The 13007-nt window shown below is 60.0% G+C and overlaps 1 protein-coding gene across 2 annotated transcripts in view; it reads right to left on the bottom strand.

Annotated features, from left to right (window-relative positions):
- MSRA (methionine sulfoxide reductase A) overlaps positions 1-13007 on the bottom strand; it is a 243651-nt gene that overhangs the window by 54020 nt on the left and 176624 nt on the right. The window lies entirely within an intron of this gene.

The raw sequence follows: 13007 nt of genomic DNA, 5'->3' as shown, positions 1-13007 counted from the left end.
AACTCTGTTTTACTCAAGAGTCTGGAGAACCCAAAAAAAATGTTTATTCAATTTCTCCCAGTACATGTGAACAGGGAATATTCTAGAAAGAATGGGAAGTCACTGTCCAAGGTGAAGATCAGCAGTGGGGCCTCTGGAGGGTGACCACGCTGCAGGAGCCCAGGGCCCGTCCTTGACTCAGTGGGTGCTTGAGGACACCTGTGCCCAGTAGCTGCTAGTGTTCTGGGGGAGGTGTCGGACCCTGGGGGGCACTTCCTCCAGAAACAGCCACAGTGCGAGAGGAGGGGGGGTGCCCTGCCCCCAGACTCCTCCCCAGCAGCTCAGCCACCTTGTCACCAGCCAGATTGGTCCTTAGAGGGCAGAAGCCCAGCCGTGGGCAGAGCTGGGAGGACACAGAGGGCCCCTTGGAGGCTCAAGGGTCTCGAGTGAGCGTGGGTTTGGAATGGCAAGTGAGTCACCACAAAGCATATATATTTTGTTTTTTAGTTTTAACTTTATTTTTATAAAGTTGTTCACAATAGGGCTGGAGCGATAGCACAGCCGGTAGGGCGTTTGCCTTGCACATGGCCGACCTGGGTTCGATTCCTCCATCCCTCTCAGAGAGCCCAGCAAGCTACCGAGAGTATCCCGTCTGCACGGCAGAGCCTGGCAAGCTTCCCTTGGCGTATTTGATATGCCAAAAACTGTAACTACAAGTCTCACAATGGAGATATTACTGGTGCCCACTTGAGTAAATCGATGAACAATGGGAGGACAGTGTTCACAATAATTCATTACAGATAATATTCAAACACCAATCCCACCACCGTGCACCTTTCCACCCCCTAAGAGGAAAGTGTGAAGATTGTTGTGTTTCATCCTGGAACCATTTAAGCCCTTGTATAAGAGATTACAAGCAACAAAGCATATTTTTAAATATACTTCTTACTTGGTGGTGTTCAGGGCCCCTCCTGGCTCTGTTGAGTCAGGGGACTGTGTGATACTGGGGCCAAACTTGTGCCTCTCGCAAGCAAAGTGTGTGCTCTACCTCTCTGCATCTCTCTAGCCCAGAGAGCACCCAGCAGTGCTTAGGGCTGACTCCTGGCTCTGTGCTCAGGGTTCACTTCTGGCTCTGCGCTCAGGGCTGACTCCTGGCTCTATGCTCACTCCTAGCTCTGTGCTCAGGGATCACTCCTGGTTTTGTGCTCACTCCTGACTCTGTGCTCAGAGCTGACTCCTGACTCTGTGCTCAGGGCTCACTTCTGGCTCCTGGTGGGGTTTGGGGACCCTATGTGTTGCCAGGGATCTAACCGGGGTCAGCTTCATGCAAGGCAAGCACCTTCCCTGCTGTCCTATTTCTCTGACCCAAACAGTATTTCTAAGTGTTCAAGCATCAGTATACAGCCGGAACCACAGGCCTCCACCAGTTCTGTGTGCCCGGATGTTGGAGTGTCCACTGAGGCAAGTCCTTTGACGTGGCCCTTGCTGCCTGGTGCAGGTGGTCTACATCCGCCTCTCCTGTGCAGCAAAGCTGGGGCCTGGTGCAAATGCTATGGCTCTGCCGTTTCCACCAACTCCGCCCCCCCACCCCGTTGTGGCAGTGCTCTGCTCAGCTAGCAGAGAGGTCCCGACGTAGCCCCTGAGGCTGCATCCTGACGCGGCTGCGTTCCTTCGTGCAGGGCTGGGAGTGGGTCTGAGGCTCCAGGAGCCCCGTGTCCCCCACCCCCTGCCCCGACTCCCGGGGGCTCCCTTGGCCTGCATGCTCACTCTGTCACCCATTGGCAGACCCCGCCACATCCCATCTGCGCGTCCCCCGAGCCCCAGGCCCCAGCGCCGGATGTTAGCACGGAGGTGAGCCCAGAAGTAGCGAGAAGAATAGAGGGAAAGCCTCGCAGGGAAGCGATTCCACGGAGCGCGACAAGGACCGGAGGTTCAAAGCCAGGGACCCCAACAGACCAGGAAACGGAGCACAATGGGGCGAGGGCGGGGGGTCCCTGCAGGCAGCGTTCCCCCCAGCCCCACCGGTCCCCAGGGAAGACGAGGCTTTGTGACCCGTCGTCGTCTGCTCTTGGCTGGTTTGGGGGAGGCCAAAGAGTGTCCACACGGCCTTCCTCTGAGCCTACATCCAGACCTGGACGCTGGGTCAGCAGCGCCCCCTGCTGCCCCACAGTGCTCAGTGCAGAGGCAGGGGTGAGGCTGCAGACCAGGTGGGACCAGGTGAAGAGGCGGGTTTCTTTTTGGCCCTGAGAGGTGCAGTGGTGGCCCCGGCCAGGCTGGCCAGGCCTGGGGTGGGGCGGCAGGCAGGACCCGAGCTCTAACTCAGAACGTTATCAGCTGCCAAGGGCAGGGAATCTGGATTTCTTTGCACAACTGAGAAGAAAACAGTTCAGGCGCTGTACACCGCACACCTGGTGTGTGGGAGCCTGGCTCGAGCCCTGAGCTCCAACAGCTCAAAACCAACAGCAACGGACATGAACCTGGGACTTGGCTTGCGGGTGCCATGGCCTGGCCGATGCCTGGGGGCTGCCTGGAGTGCGCCCTTGGCCTCTCTCAGCCTCCTGGGCCTCCCGCCCTCCCTCCTGAAGTGAAGAAGTGGGGGGAGCTCCGTGATGCCCTTCCAGGCCTCCTGGGCCCCTTGGTTCCCCTCCAGCAGGGTTCCCTCATAAGTAGCCGCCATCTGGGAAGCCTGCCCGGACTCAGGTCAGCCCTTTGCCTCTGCCCACAGGCCCCATGTGGCAGGGCTAGGGATGCCTGGCCCAGCTCTCCAGGTGGTAGGGCGGGGCGGCAGGGGGGCTGCAACCCCAGACTCCTGCAGCCAACCCTACATCCTTTTCCCTCTAAGCTCCTGACAGAGGCCGCTGGGAGAGACCAATAAAATCACAAATGAGTCCCTGTGCTTTACCCAGGCGCCTGGAACTTCTGGAAGGTTCTGGAGGAGTCTCCTGGGATGGGCCTCCCCAGCAGAAGGTAATAAATCATGGTGGCGCCCAGAACAAGGGCTCGGGGCTCCCCCTTTGATGTCCTTCCTCCGGGGAGGGCCCTGGCGCCCGGCGTCCTTCTGGACGGAGAGCAGACGGCCACTTCCTCAGCAGGCAGGACGGGTGGCAGCAGCGCCAGCTCCCTGCGAGGCCGTGTGTCCCCGCCTTCCGAGGCCCGGGAGTCCAGGCGCCCTGCCCTCTGCCCGGGAAAGTGAGAAGCCGGGCTGGCGTCCCGCCGCCGCCCGGTGCCTGTGTGCCTGCGTGCCCACAGGCGTGTGCCAGCGCACCCACCCGTCCACGGCTCCCCGTAAATACCCGATTGGGCCTATAAAAGGAACAATGAGGGCTGCGCTCATGCCGCCCCCCCGGCAGGCCCCAGGAGTGTTTGGGGCTTGGTGGGGATTCCATTGTGTCCAGGGGGGCTTCTTAGCGCAGGGGGACGGTGCGCGCTTCCTGTTATGGGAACGGCCCCCGCCTGGCATTCAGAGGGCCCAGCCCGGGCCGCGTGGGGAGGAGAGATGGATAAACAGCCCCGATAATCATCAGCTGTCGATGGCACAATGGCTACGGCAGCACGGGAGGAGGTGAGGGGCAGGTCCTGGCCGTGGCTCTGGCCTGTGCCCGCCTGTCCCCACGGCTGAGAGCAGGCCCGGGCCTAGGGATGTTTATAAACGGCAGCTGGTGACCTTGGGGTGTCCCAGGGCACCCCCTGCCTTTGTCAACTCTGAGACGGCTGCCACAGCCGGGGAGGGGGGCTTTTCCAGTCCAGGCCCTCATGCTGGGCCTCAGTTTCCCCATCTGTCCAAGGTCTCCCACTATGGGGGAGCTTCTCCAGGCCAGGTCCTCATGCTGGGCCTCAGTTTCCCCATTTGTCCAAGGTCTCTCACTATGGGGGAGCTTTTCCGGGCCAGGCCCTCTTGTTGGGCCTCAGTTTCCCCATCTGTCCAAGGTCTCCCACTATCGGGGAGTTTCTCCAGACCAGGCCCTCATGCTGGGCCTCAGTTTCCCCATCTGTCCAAGGTCTCCCAGTATGGGGGAGCTTCTCCAGGCCAGGTCCTCATGCTGGGCCTCAGTTTCCCCATCTGTCCAAGGTCTCCCACTATGGGGGAGCTTCTCCAGGCCAGGTCCTCATGCTGGGCCTCAGTTTCCCCATCTGTCCAAGGTCTTCCTGTACTGATCTGGGCCTCGGGTGGGGGCTCAGCTCTAGGGGCACCTGAGAGAGTGTCCAGTGAGTTCCCACCAAGGGGACTTGCTGCCCCCTGCTTGTTCTAAGCCGAGACATGGGGGGGAGCCTGGCTCCCTCATGGTTCTCGTGTGTGCTCAGTATCGGGGTCCCATGGTTGACTCCACCTGCCTGGTCAGCCCTGGAGTGACTCCACTCCACCGGCAGTCCCCCCATGTGAGGCCTGGGAGGTTCTGACCCCCATGCCATCGCAGATGAACTTTGGGGGTGGGGTGAGGGGATGTGGGTCCCAGAGGTAAAGAAAAGTGAGGGTAAGAGTGTGGGGCATAGTCAGGAGCCTGGCCGGTGTGACCTTCCTCTGGGGAGGACAGAAGGGACAGGGCTGATGGAGGCCAGGCCAGGGCCACTGTCCAGTCTTGCCTGGACACGGTAGCCTGGACACCTGAGGGGCGGGCTGGATGAGCTCAGAGAGGCAGCGTGTGTGTGTGTGTGTGTGTGTGTGTGTGTGTGTGTGTGTGTGTGTGCGCGCGCGTGCCCCCTGCATCCTACACACCCTCCAGAGCTCAAACTTGGCCGGCCCCTGTCCTGGACGTGAAGCTTCACTGAAGGGACCTCCACATCCCAAATCTTAGTTCTTAAATGGTGGGGGTTGGTTGGGGCCACACCCAGCAGAACTTGGGGCTGACTCCTGGCTCTGTGCTCAGGGATCACTCCTGGTGGAGCTCAGGGGACCTTATAGGGTGCCGGGATGGAGCTGGGGTTGGCAGTGTGCAAGGCCAGTTCCCCATGTTCTGCACCATCTCTCTGACCCCTGTGGGTGGGACCACTGAGCCCTGATGGGAAGGTCTTGGGGTGACCCATGTCAGGGTTGTAGGGTGCAGTCCTCATGCTGGGGTGGTCCCAGCAAGCAGAGAATTGTTTTCTTTCCTGATCCCCACGCTGTGTGTCCCAAGTCTGCCATCATGGGGAGCCCCCCCGCACCCTGATAAAGATAAGCTGTGTGGGCAGGGCCACAACATGGGTGCATGCCCATGGCCACACTACCCAGGACACTGGGCTTCCTGTCTGCTTTGTGCCCCTGTGTCACTGCAGGCTCAGCCTCCCGGGGGCTGTCCTGAAACCCTCAGAACCTCTGACCCCCACGTCCCTCTCCCCTACTTCTAGCCAGCCATCCTTTTGAAGAGCGCCAAGGAGAGAGATTCTTGGCCCACAAAGTTGGCTCCGCTCCGAGTCTGGAAGGTTCTGGGCCAGAGGGAGCTTAGGAGAGCGGGACGGGGTCCAGCCTGGCTTGTTCTAGAAAGTCCTAGAAATAGATCATCCTAGAAAGAGAGGGTGTGAGCTCTATTCAGAAGCTTCCGGGAGACGGGTGAGGTGATTTGACAGCACGCGAGGAGAGTGTCCACAGCCGCACTGGGGCCCATGCTGCATTTGATGTTTCAGTCCGAGGGTTCCGCTGGGAGTCAGGTGGCCAGGCCAGAGGGAAGACGTCCTGCTTCTCGGACATGGGCATCTTAGCCATTGGCTCATGGTGAGCTTCCGGAGGGCTCTAGGGCCCAAATGGACACAGGAATGAGAGGGGAGAAATGCCAGTGGGCATCTGATGAACTTTTCTACCTGTGAGAGTCAGGCGGGCAGAGACCCTGGTCACTCACAGCTGTCTCTGCTGGGGCGAGAGCCCCCTCCTTCGGGTCTGAGTGACTTGCTTCCTCCTGCACCCAGACTGTGTGGTGGCCACACCTGGGCCGTGCTGGTCTCCTGGGCTGCAAACCCGCCACCAGGGCCATCTGCAGGGAAGGGACTTGAAGAAAGTGGCCTGCGTGGCCATTCCAGGCGCTGTCCCTTCCCTTCGCACCACCTCTGTCTCTGTGAGCACATTCTCATGGCCCGAGGTGGGGTGAGGACGCCTCATCTGGCTTCCAGCTAATGGAGACCCTCCTCGGGGCCCCTCGGTCTCCTCAGGAGAGGATGCTGCCTGTAAGAGGGAGGCCGGACCATCTCCACGCTGAGGTTCCCCAGCCGGCCACTGCCTGTGATGTGCCCGGACCTCCCAATGCTCTGGGTTCCCCAGTGCTCCTGGGGGTCCCATATGCTCCCGGAGGTCCCTGATGCTATTAGGACCCCGATGCCAGGAGGCACACCAGCCCTGAATCCATGCATGCTCCCGGGCTGGGAGGTCTCCAGCCTTTGACTGGCCAGGGCCTGAGGGGCTCAGCAGGCTCAGAGCCAGGGCCCGGCTGTGGGTGAGGACCCACCTGTGTGGAGGAGCAAGCACCCTAGAACAAACGCCATCTCTTCTGGGGGAAGGCCCATCCCCTCTCCCCGGCCATAGCAGGTGTCCAGGGCTGAAGGCCCTTTGTCCAACCCCACCATCCCCAGGGTGCTGAGGGCCCCAATTTGGGAGGGAGGAAGGGAGGGGAGTGATGGGAGAGAGCACGGTCCAGGCTGCCTCCAGCCCCCCGGGCCACGGGTCTCAGAATCTCCCCAGGATGAGGGTCCTTCCCCACTGCCACTGGCCTTGTCGCCCAGCCACTGGGATCCCCGCTGTGAGCTGCCGTCCCTGCCCCTTGGACGGTCCCCACCGCGGGGTCCCAGCGGCAGTGCGGTCTGGGGGGCGGGGGGAGCTGCGAGGAAGCAGCTGTGTTGCCGGAAGCCCGGGATGACTTTATTATCCCGCTCGCTCCATTCATCCCGCCCGGCTTCCTCTGCGGCCCCTTCACTGGCACAGCAAGGAAGAGCCATTGTGCTGGCCTGCGCCTTGCGCCCGCGGTCCCCACGGCCACGGCTTGTTATTTCCTCCCCCTCCCCCTGAGAAAGCCTGGCCGCTCTGTGCGGAGGGAGTGGGGTCCTCTCCTGGGAAGGCACCGGTGCTTTGCGGCCACTCTCAGACGAGCGGGTGGGCCTCGGCGTCAGTCTCCGGGAAGGGAAGTCGCGTGGACACGGGCCGTGGGGCAAGATCGGGGTGTGGACTCGGGCACTGTTGCTGCTCTTGGGGTTTTGTTTGTTTTTGGGCCACACCCAAATGTGCTCAGGGTTGACTCCTTGCCCAGGGATCATTCCTGGCAGGGCTCAGGGGACCCTAGGGGCTGCCGGGGATCGAACCCGGAGGGGCCACATGCAAGGCAAGTGTTCTGCCTGCTGCACTATCGCTCTGGTTCCCAGTTTACTCTAAACTTTGGCTTTGGGGCCACACCTGGTGGCTCTCAGGGTGACTGAGCAGTACCTGTGGAGCTGAGGGGGGCCGTGTGGTATCAGGGTCTACCCGCCCGGCTAGCCAGGGCTCAGGAGTGTCCGGCAAGGGGGAGGACGGAGTCGGAAGGCAGAGCTGGTGCTCATGGCCTGGAGTTGGGGTTGGCAGGTCTGGAGAGCCGAGGGTCTGCCTGGGCCCCTGGCACGCGGTTCTGACAAACCGAGCACTTTCCTGGGAGCCCAGGAACGGTAGATTGCAGGCCCTTCACTGGAACCCTGGCCTGGCAATGAACTAAAAGATGCCAGAACAGGGGTTGGGCTGAGGCTGTGTGCCCAGCACGAGTGCGCGCACGTGCACATGTGCACACAGCCATATGTGCATGCACATGCATAAGCAGTTGATGCACATGCCTTCACCTTACATACACACTGCATGCCAAGCACACATGTGTTCGTGTACAATCAAACACACATGGTCACATCCAAGCACACATGTGTGTGCACAGGAACATAGTGTACAGGTGTGCCGTGCACATGCATAAGAGCACACACATGCCATACATGTACACATAAATATCTCTGCCCACTTGTTCAAATACATGTGAGCACACACATGTGCAAACAGGGATGAACACACAGGTGCAAACGTGTGAGCACACATGTGAAAACAAATGAGCACACATGTGCAAACACAGTGAGCACACACAAACATGTGAGCACACGTGTGCAAACACGTGAGCACACAGGTGTAAACATGTGAGCACACACATACAAACATGTGAGCATAAACATGCAAATACGGGCAAGCATGCATATATGGCATCACTTGGAAGAGAGTCAGGGCAGACTGGTCCAGCAGATGTCTGGCATTACTGGACGAGGAGTGCCAGTTCCCCCATGCAGGGGTCAGGAGGAGCGTCCAGGGATGCTGCCTGCCCTCTGCCCGCCCACCTTCAGCCCGGTGCCCTTTGGTCAACGCTTTCCCCCTCAGCCCACTCAGCTCATGCATCTCCATCACAAACATCCTGACCCCTGCCTGGGCCTCACCTCGGCCCTTGACTGTGGACACCTTCATGGGCATTGGATCATCCAAAATGCAGACAGGAGTGAGGGGCCAGGGGGCTTCCGGAGCCGGGTCTAGGGACCCTCGACCCCAGTTCGTCCTTTCCATTGTCTGGGGGCTGAAAGTGTGGGTGATGTCACTGGCCTGGTCAGAAGGGGACCACAGGCACAGCGAGGGTGAGCGGGAAGGAGGACTGTCGTGGGGGTCCAGGGGGCCCTGAGGACAGAGGGAGGAGGCAGCTGTGCCCGGGAACGGGCCTTGGGCAGAGCCCCTCACACACACTGCCCTGGGCTTCCGGCCTCTGGGCCTGGGGGTCGCTCCGGAGCAGGTGACAAGCCCCCAACCTGGTGCTTCCAGGTACAAGCCCCCCACTGTGGGGAACCAGGAGTCTCTAGGCCTTCTGGCCTGAGGTTCTGTGTGGGCAGGAACACTCCCCAACACTCATAGGTGCACTGGTGAAAGCCAGGCTGTCTTCTGGAAACTTCCACTCTGATGCACTTGGGTCTGGATGTCAGGAAAGACTCGGTGGGACCAGAAGGCGCCTGGCATCGAGGGTGACAGGCTGCCCCCAGCACTGGAACTGGGATGTGGTCTTGAGGCTCTGGGCTACTAGTGACACCGGGCCCCACCATCTCAGCACCAGAGCAACCGCTGTGGCCGAGGACAGGCTCCAGGATCTGCTCACCCACTCCCCCAGCCCCAGCCCACCCTGTGGTCAGGCCTGCTGGCCGGTCACTTCAGTCTCCGTTATGTTAAGCCCCAGTCACCATGGCTCCCAGCTTGGGGGCGGGGAGGGCGGGGAATGGCAACAGAGGAAGGAAGCCCCTCACCTATGCCCAGACAGATGTCAGGACAGTGGGGTCACATGTCCAGAGGTCAAAGACAGTCAAGGGGACCAGGGGCTGCTGGGCACAGGCCTCTGGAGGCCCAGAGACAGGTCACAGCGCAGTGGGCCCAGCCAGGGGACACAGGGCCCAGGGTTCCAGCTGCAGGTGCCAGACGAGGAACCACACACTGGACAGAGACGGGCACAGGGACAGGACCAGGACATCATACTCTGGACAGCGCATGGGGGACAAGACGAGTGACCCGGTACTGGCGGGACGGAGAGAGGGGGCATCGGGGAGCACATCTGCGTGTCTGCGGGGCCTTCACGCTGCACAGGGCCCTTGGGGGGTGGCGTTCCTGCCCCCCCCACCCTGCCCCGTGTGCACCTTCCATCCCGACCCCGAGGCTCCCAGCACTGACCGAGGCGGGGGTCGGGGGGGATGAGGAACTGGGGGGCTCCGGGAAAGGGAAGGATATTCGCCTCTTTCTCCGGGTTACAATGCTGAAAGGGAGCCAGTGGGAGGGGCCGAGGCACGAGACAAACGCCCCCAAATAAAATCCTGAATGGCCCCGCCAACAATAGGGCATGTGGGGAGGGGCCCGCTGGACAGCACAAGGTCAGGGCAGGGGGCTCGTAAACAGCCTGACAATGCGGGGGACCCTCACGCCCGCCGCCCCGCAGCCCGCAGCTTCCGCCCCTCCGCTTCCTCCCCCTGTGGGAACCAGCGGGGACAGCTGGGCTGAGCCTCTCAGGGGGCCAGGGTGGGAAGAGGGGGGTGCTGGGAGGAGAACAATGAGGGGCCGCCCCCCGGCCACACTGCCCAGCTTCCTCTCCCAGGCCTCTTGGTCTCCTGTGGGTGTTTATTGGGGGGCCCGGGAATTCTTTTGTTGGCTCTGCCCCCCCCTTTGGCTTGTCCTTTGGCTAGCCCCAGGCTTGGGAGGGGCGTGGGTGTGGGGGCGTGGGGGGCCAGGAGAGCCCACCCGCCGCCCCCCTTCCTTCCCGGTCCCCTCCTTCCTTCCTTCCCAGGACAGGCCGCCGTGGGGGCTGGGCCTCCGGACCCCCCCCATCACACACTCAGATACACACACAGGCCTGCTTGTGCATCACACCGACATGTGTACATACACAAACACATGTACAACAGCTCTCACACTCACATACTCTCACCCAGTCACACGAGCACACTCACACCTGCCACACATACACATGCATACACATACATCTCTCACACACTCACGCACATGCTCTCCCAGGCTCATATGCACTCGGGCACTCACACCCGCACATGCTCTAACACGTGTACACTCTCACACTTATACACTCACACACACTCTCACATACTCTCATACACATCACGTACTCCATCACACACTCACATTCACACTCGTTCACATACGCACTCGCACACATACGCTCACACTCATATTCTCACGCTCCCACACTCACACTCTCCCACACTCATTCTCCCCACTCACATACTCTCACGTTTCCACACTCACACTCTCACACTCCCATATTCTCATGCTCTCACACTCCCACACTTACACTCTCTCCCACACTCACATACGCTCCCACACTCACTCTCTCCCACACTCACATGCTCTCCCGCACTCCCACTCTCACACACTGACATGTTCTCATTCTGCACTCCCCCATTCCCTCACACACACTGGACAGGCTCTGGCTGGCAGCTGTGGGGCAGGGTGTGGCGTCAGGGTCTTGCAGGGTCTGGTCCTGACTCAGTTCCTCCCTCATGTGCTGCCACCGCCTTCTCAGGTGACCCTGGGACACCCTGTCAGCACCATCTGGATGTTCCCTGCCCCCAGTGATGGCAGAACCCCAGGGAAGTCACTTCCTCGGAGCCAGAGCGCCCTCTGCCCAGCTTCTGTGCCCCAGAAACGGCCGCCAACCTGCCTGACCCAGCCCCAATGGGCCCTTCCTGCCTCCTCCCGTAGGGGCACCATGGAGGGCCACATGGGCAACTCATCCTTTCCTAGGCCGTACCTGGGGGGCCCGAGTCTCCATTGGAAAGACTCCCGAGTCATCCTTGGCATGGCTGGAGCAAAGGACTTAAGTCCACCACTGGGTTTCTAACTGCTTCTGGGGGTTCTGCACCCAGTGGGACTCTCGAATGGCTTGGAAGCATGGTGTATGAGCATGTATATAGGTGTGTGTGTGTGTGTGTGAGTGGGTGGGTGTATGTATAGGTGTGTGAGCATGCATGTGTGTGTATGGGCGTGATCGTGCATGTGTATATGTGTGTGAGCATGTGTATGGGTGTGTGTACATGTATGTGTATGGGTGTGTGTGTACATGTAATGTATGTGTATGGGTATGTGTGCATGATGCATATGGGTATATATGGGTGTGCGTGCATGTGTGTATATGTATGTATGTACACCTATATGTTCTTCTTGAGTCTGTGTGTGAGCATGTAGGTATGTATACATGTACATCTATGAGTATGTCTGTGTGTGTACGTCTGTATATATTCTTGTGTATATAAATGTGTGGATATGTATAACTGTCTATATGTAGATGTGTGAGTATGTGAATATGTGCATGTTTGTGCATGTGTGCATGTATGTAGGTATATGCATGTGCATGTGTGTGCATGTGCTTGTTTGCATGTGTGAACATGTGCGCGAGTGCATGTGTTCATGTGTGCTCTTTCATAAATGTGCAGTTCTTTCATAAATGCAGCATAAACCCAGTCTCCCCCAGACCTTCTCATCAGCAGCATGATGACCCAGGAAAGCCCTAAGCTTCCCACACGTACAGAGCATGCCCAGACCACTCCCATCCCTTCTGCACTGGGGTCAGGGCTGGGCGCATGCATGGGCAATTCCCGGCCAGAGCAGCCTCAAAGCAGGCAGGGCTGGGGGTGGAGGGCATGGGGCAGGGGCTCTGAGAACCCAGCCTGCATGGTAGAGCCCTGGGGGCTTCTCCCCACGCCCACTGTCTCCTGCAGTGGCCCCCTGGGCACCGGCGTGTGTGAAGGAAGCCCACTGGACATGGCCCCATCTTCACCCTCCACCCCCTACAAAGCCAGAGAACTCCCCTCTTGCACTCTGCTAGCCTTAGCTCTGTCCATCGCCAGAGCTCCTGGTCGGGCCTCTCTGCCCGCCCACCCTTAGAGGGTGGGCCATTCAACTGCTGCCCTTCCCAGCCTTAGAGCTTTCCTGAGTAGGATGAGGATGGCTGTACTAAACAGCCAGGAGGGCTGCATGGAGGAGGCTCTGTGAAGCATAGGGTCTTTCCGGGCCATCTGGGTGGGACGGTCCTGCAGAGGGGTCAGCTGGAAACACTCAACTCACTAGGGCCAGCACACCACGTTCCCTGACTGGGCTCATGACCTCACTGGGAGGCAGCACTGTAAAGTGCCAGCTAGCAGCGAGGCCCAGAGCCTTTCCCTCCAGGACAGAGCCGGCAGCTCTCAAGCTCCTGGGGGGTCTCTATCCCCCAACCCCGGGCTGACCTGTCTGCTGTCATCTCTCTGCCACCTGGTGGTGATGAATGTGTACTGCAGCTCCTATGGCCTCAGGCACCAGAGCAAGCCGGTCCCCTTCCTGCCTCTGCAGAGCCCTGGGGGTGACTAGGGGGCTGAGAGGGGAGGGAAGAGGGAGGAGAGAGGAGAAGAGGATGGGGAGGGGAAGGGACAGGTCTGGGAAGGGGAGCTGAGTAGGGAGTGAAAGGAAGGGTATTGGAGGGGAGGGGATAGAAGGGGAGAGGAGAGAAGGGACCTGAGAGGGGAGGAGAGGGGACACAAGAGGAGGGGAGAGGAAGGAA

This window comes from Sorex fumeus, unplaced genomic scaffold (genome assembly GCF_029834395.1).
Source record: "Sorex fumeus unplaced genomic scaffold, SorFum_2.1 ptg000024l, whole genome shotgun sequence".
NCBI classification, from domain to species: domain Eukaryota; kingdom Metazoa; phylum Chordata; class Mammalia; order Eulipotyphla; family Soricidae; genus Sorex; species Sorex fumeus.
The sequence above is the reverse complement of the archived record's forward strand: the minus strand, read 5'-3'. Positions and strand labels throughout refer to the sequence as shown.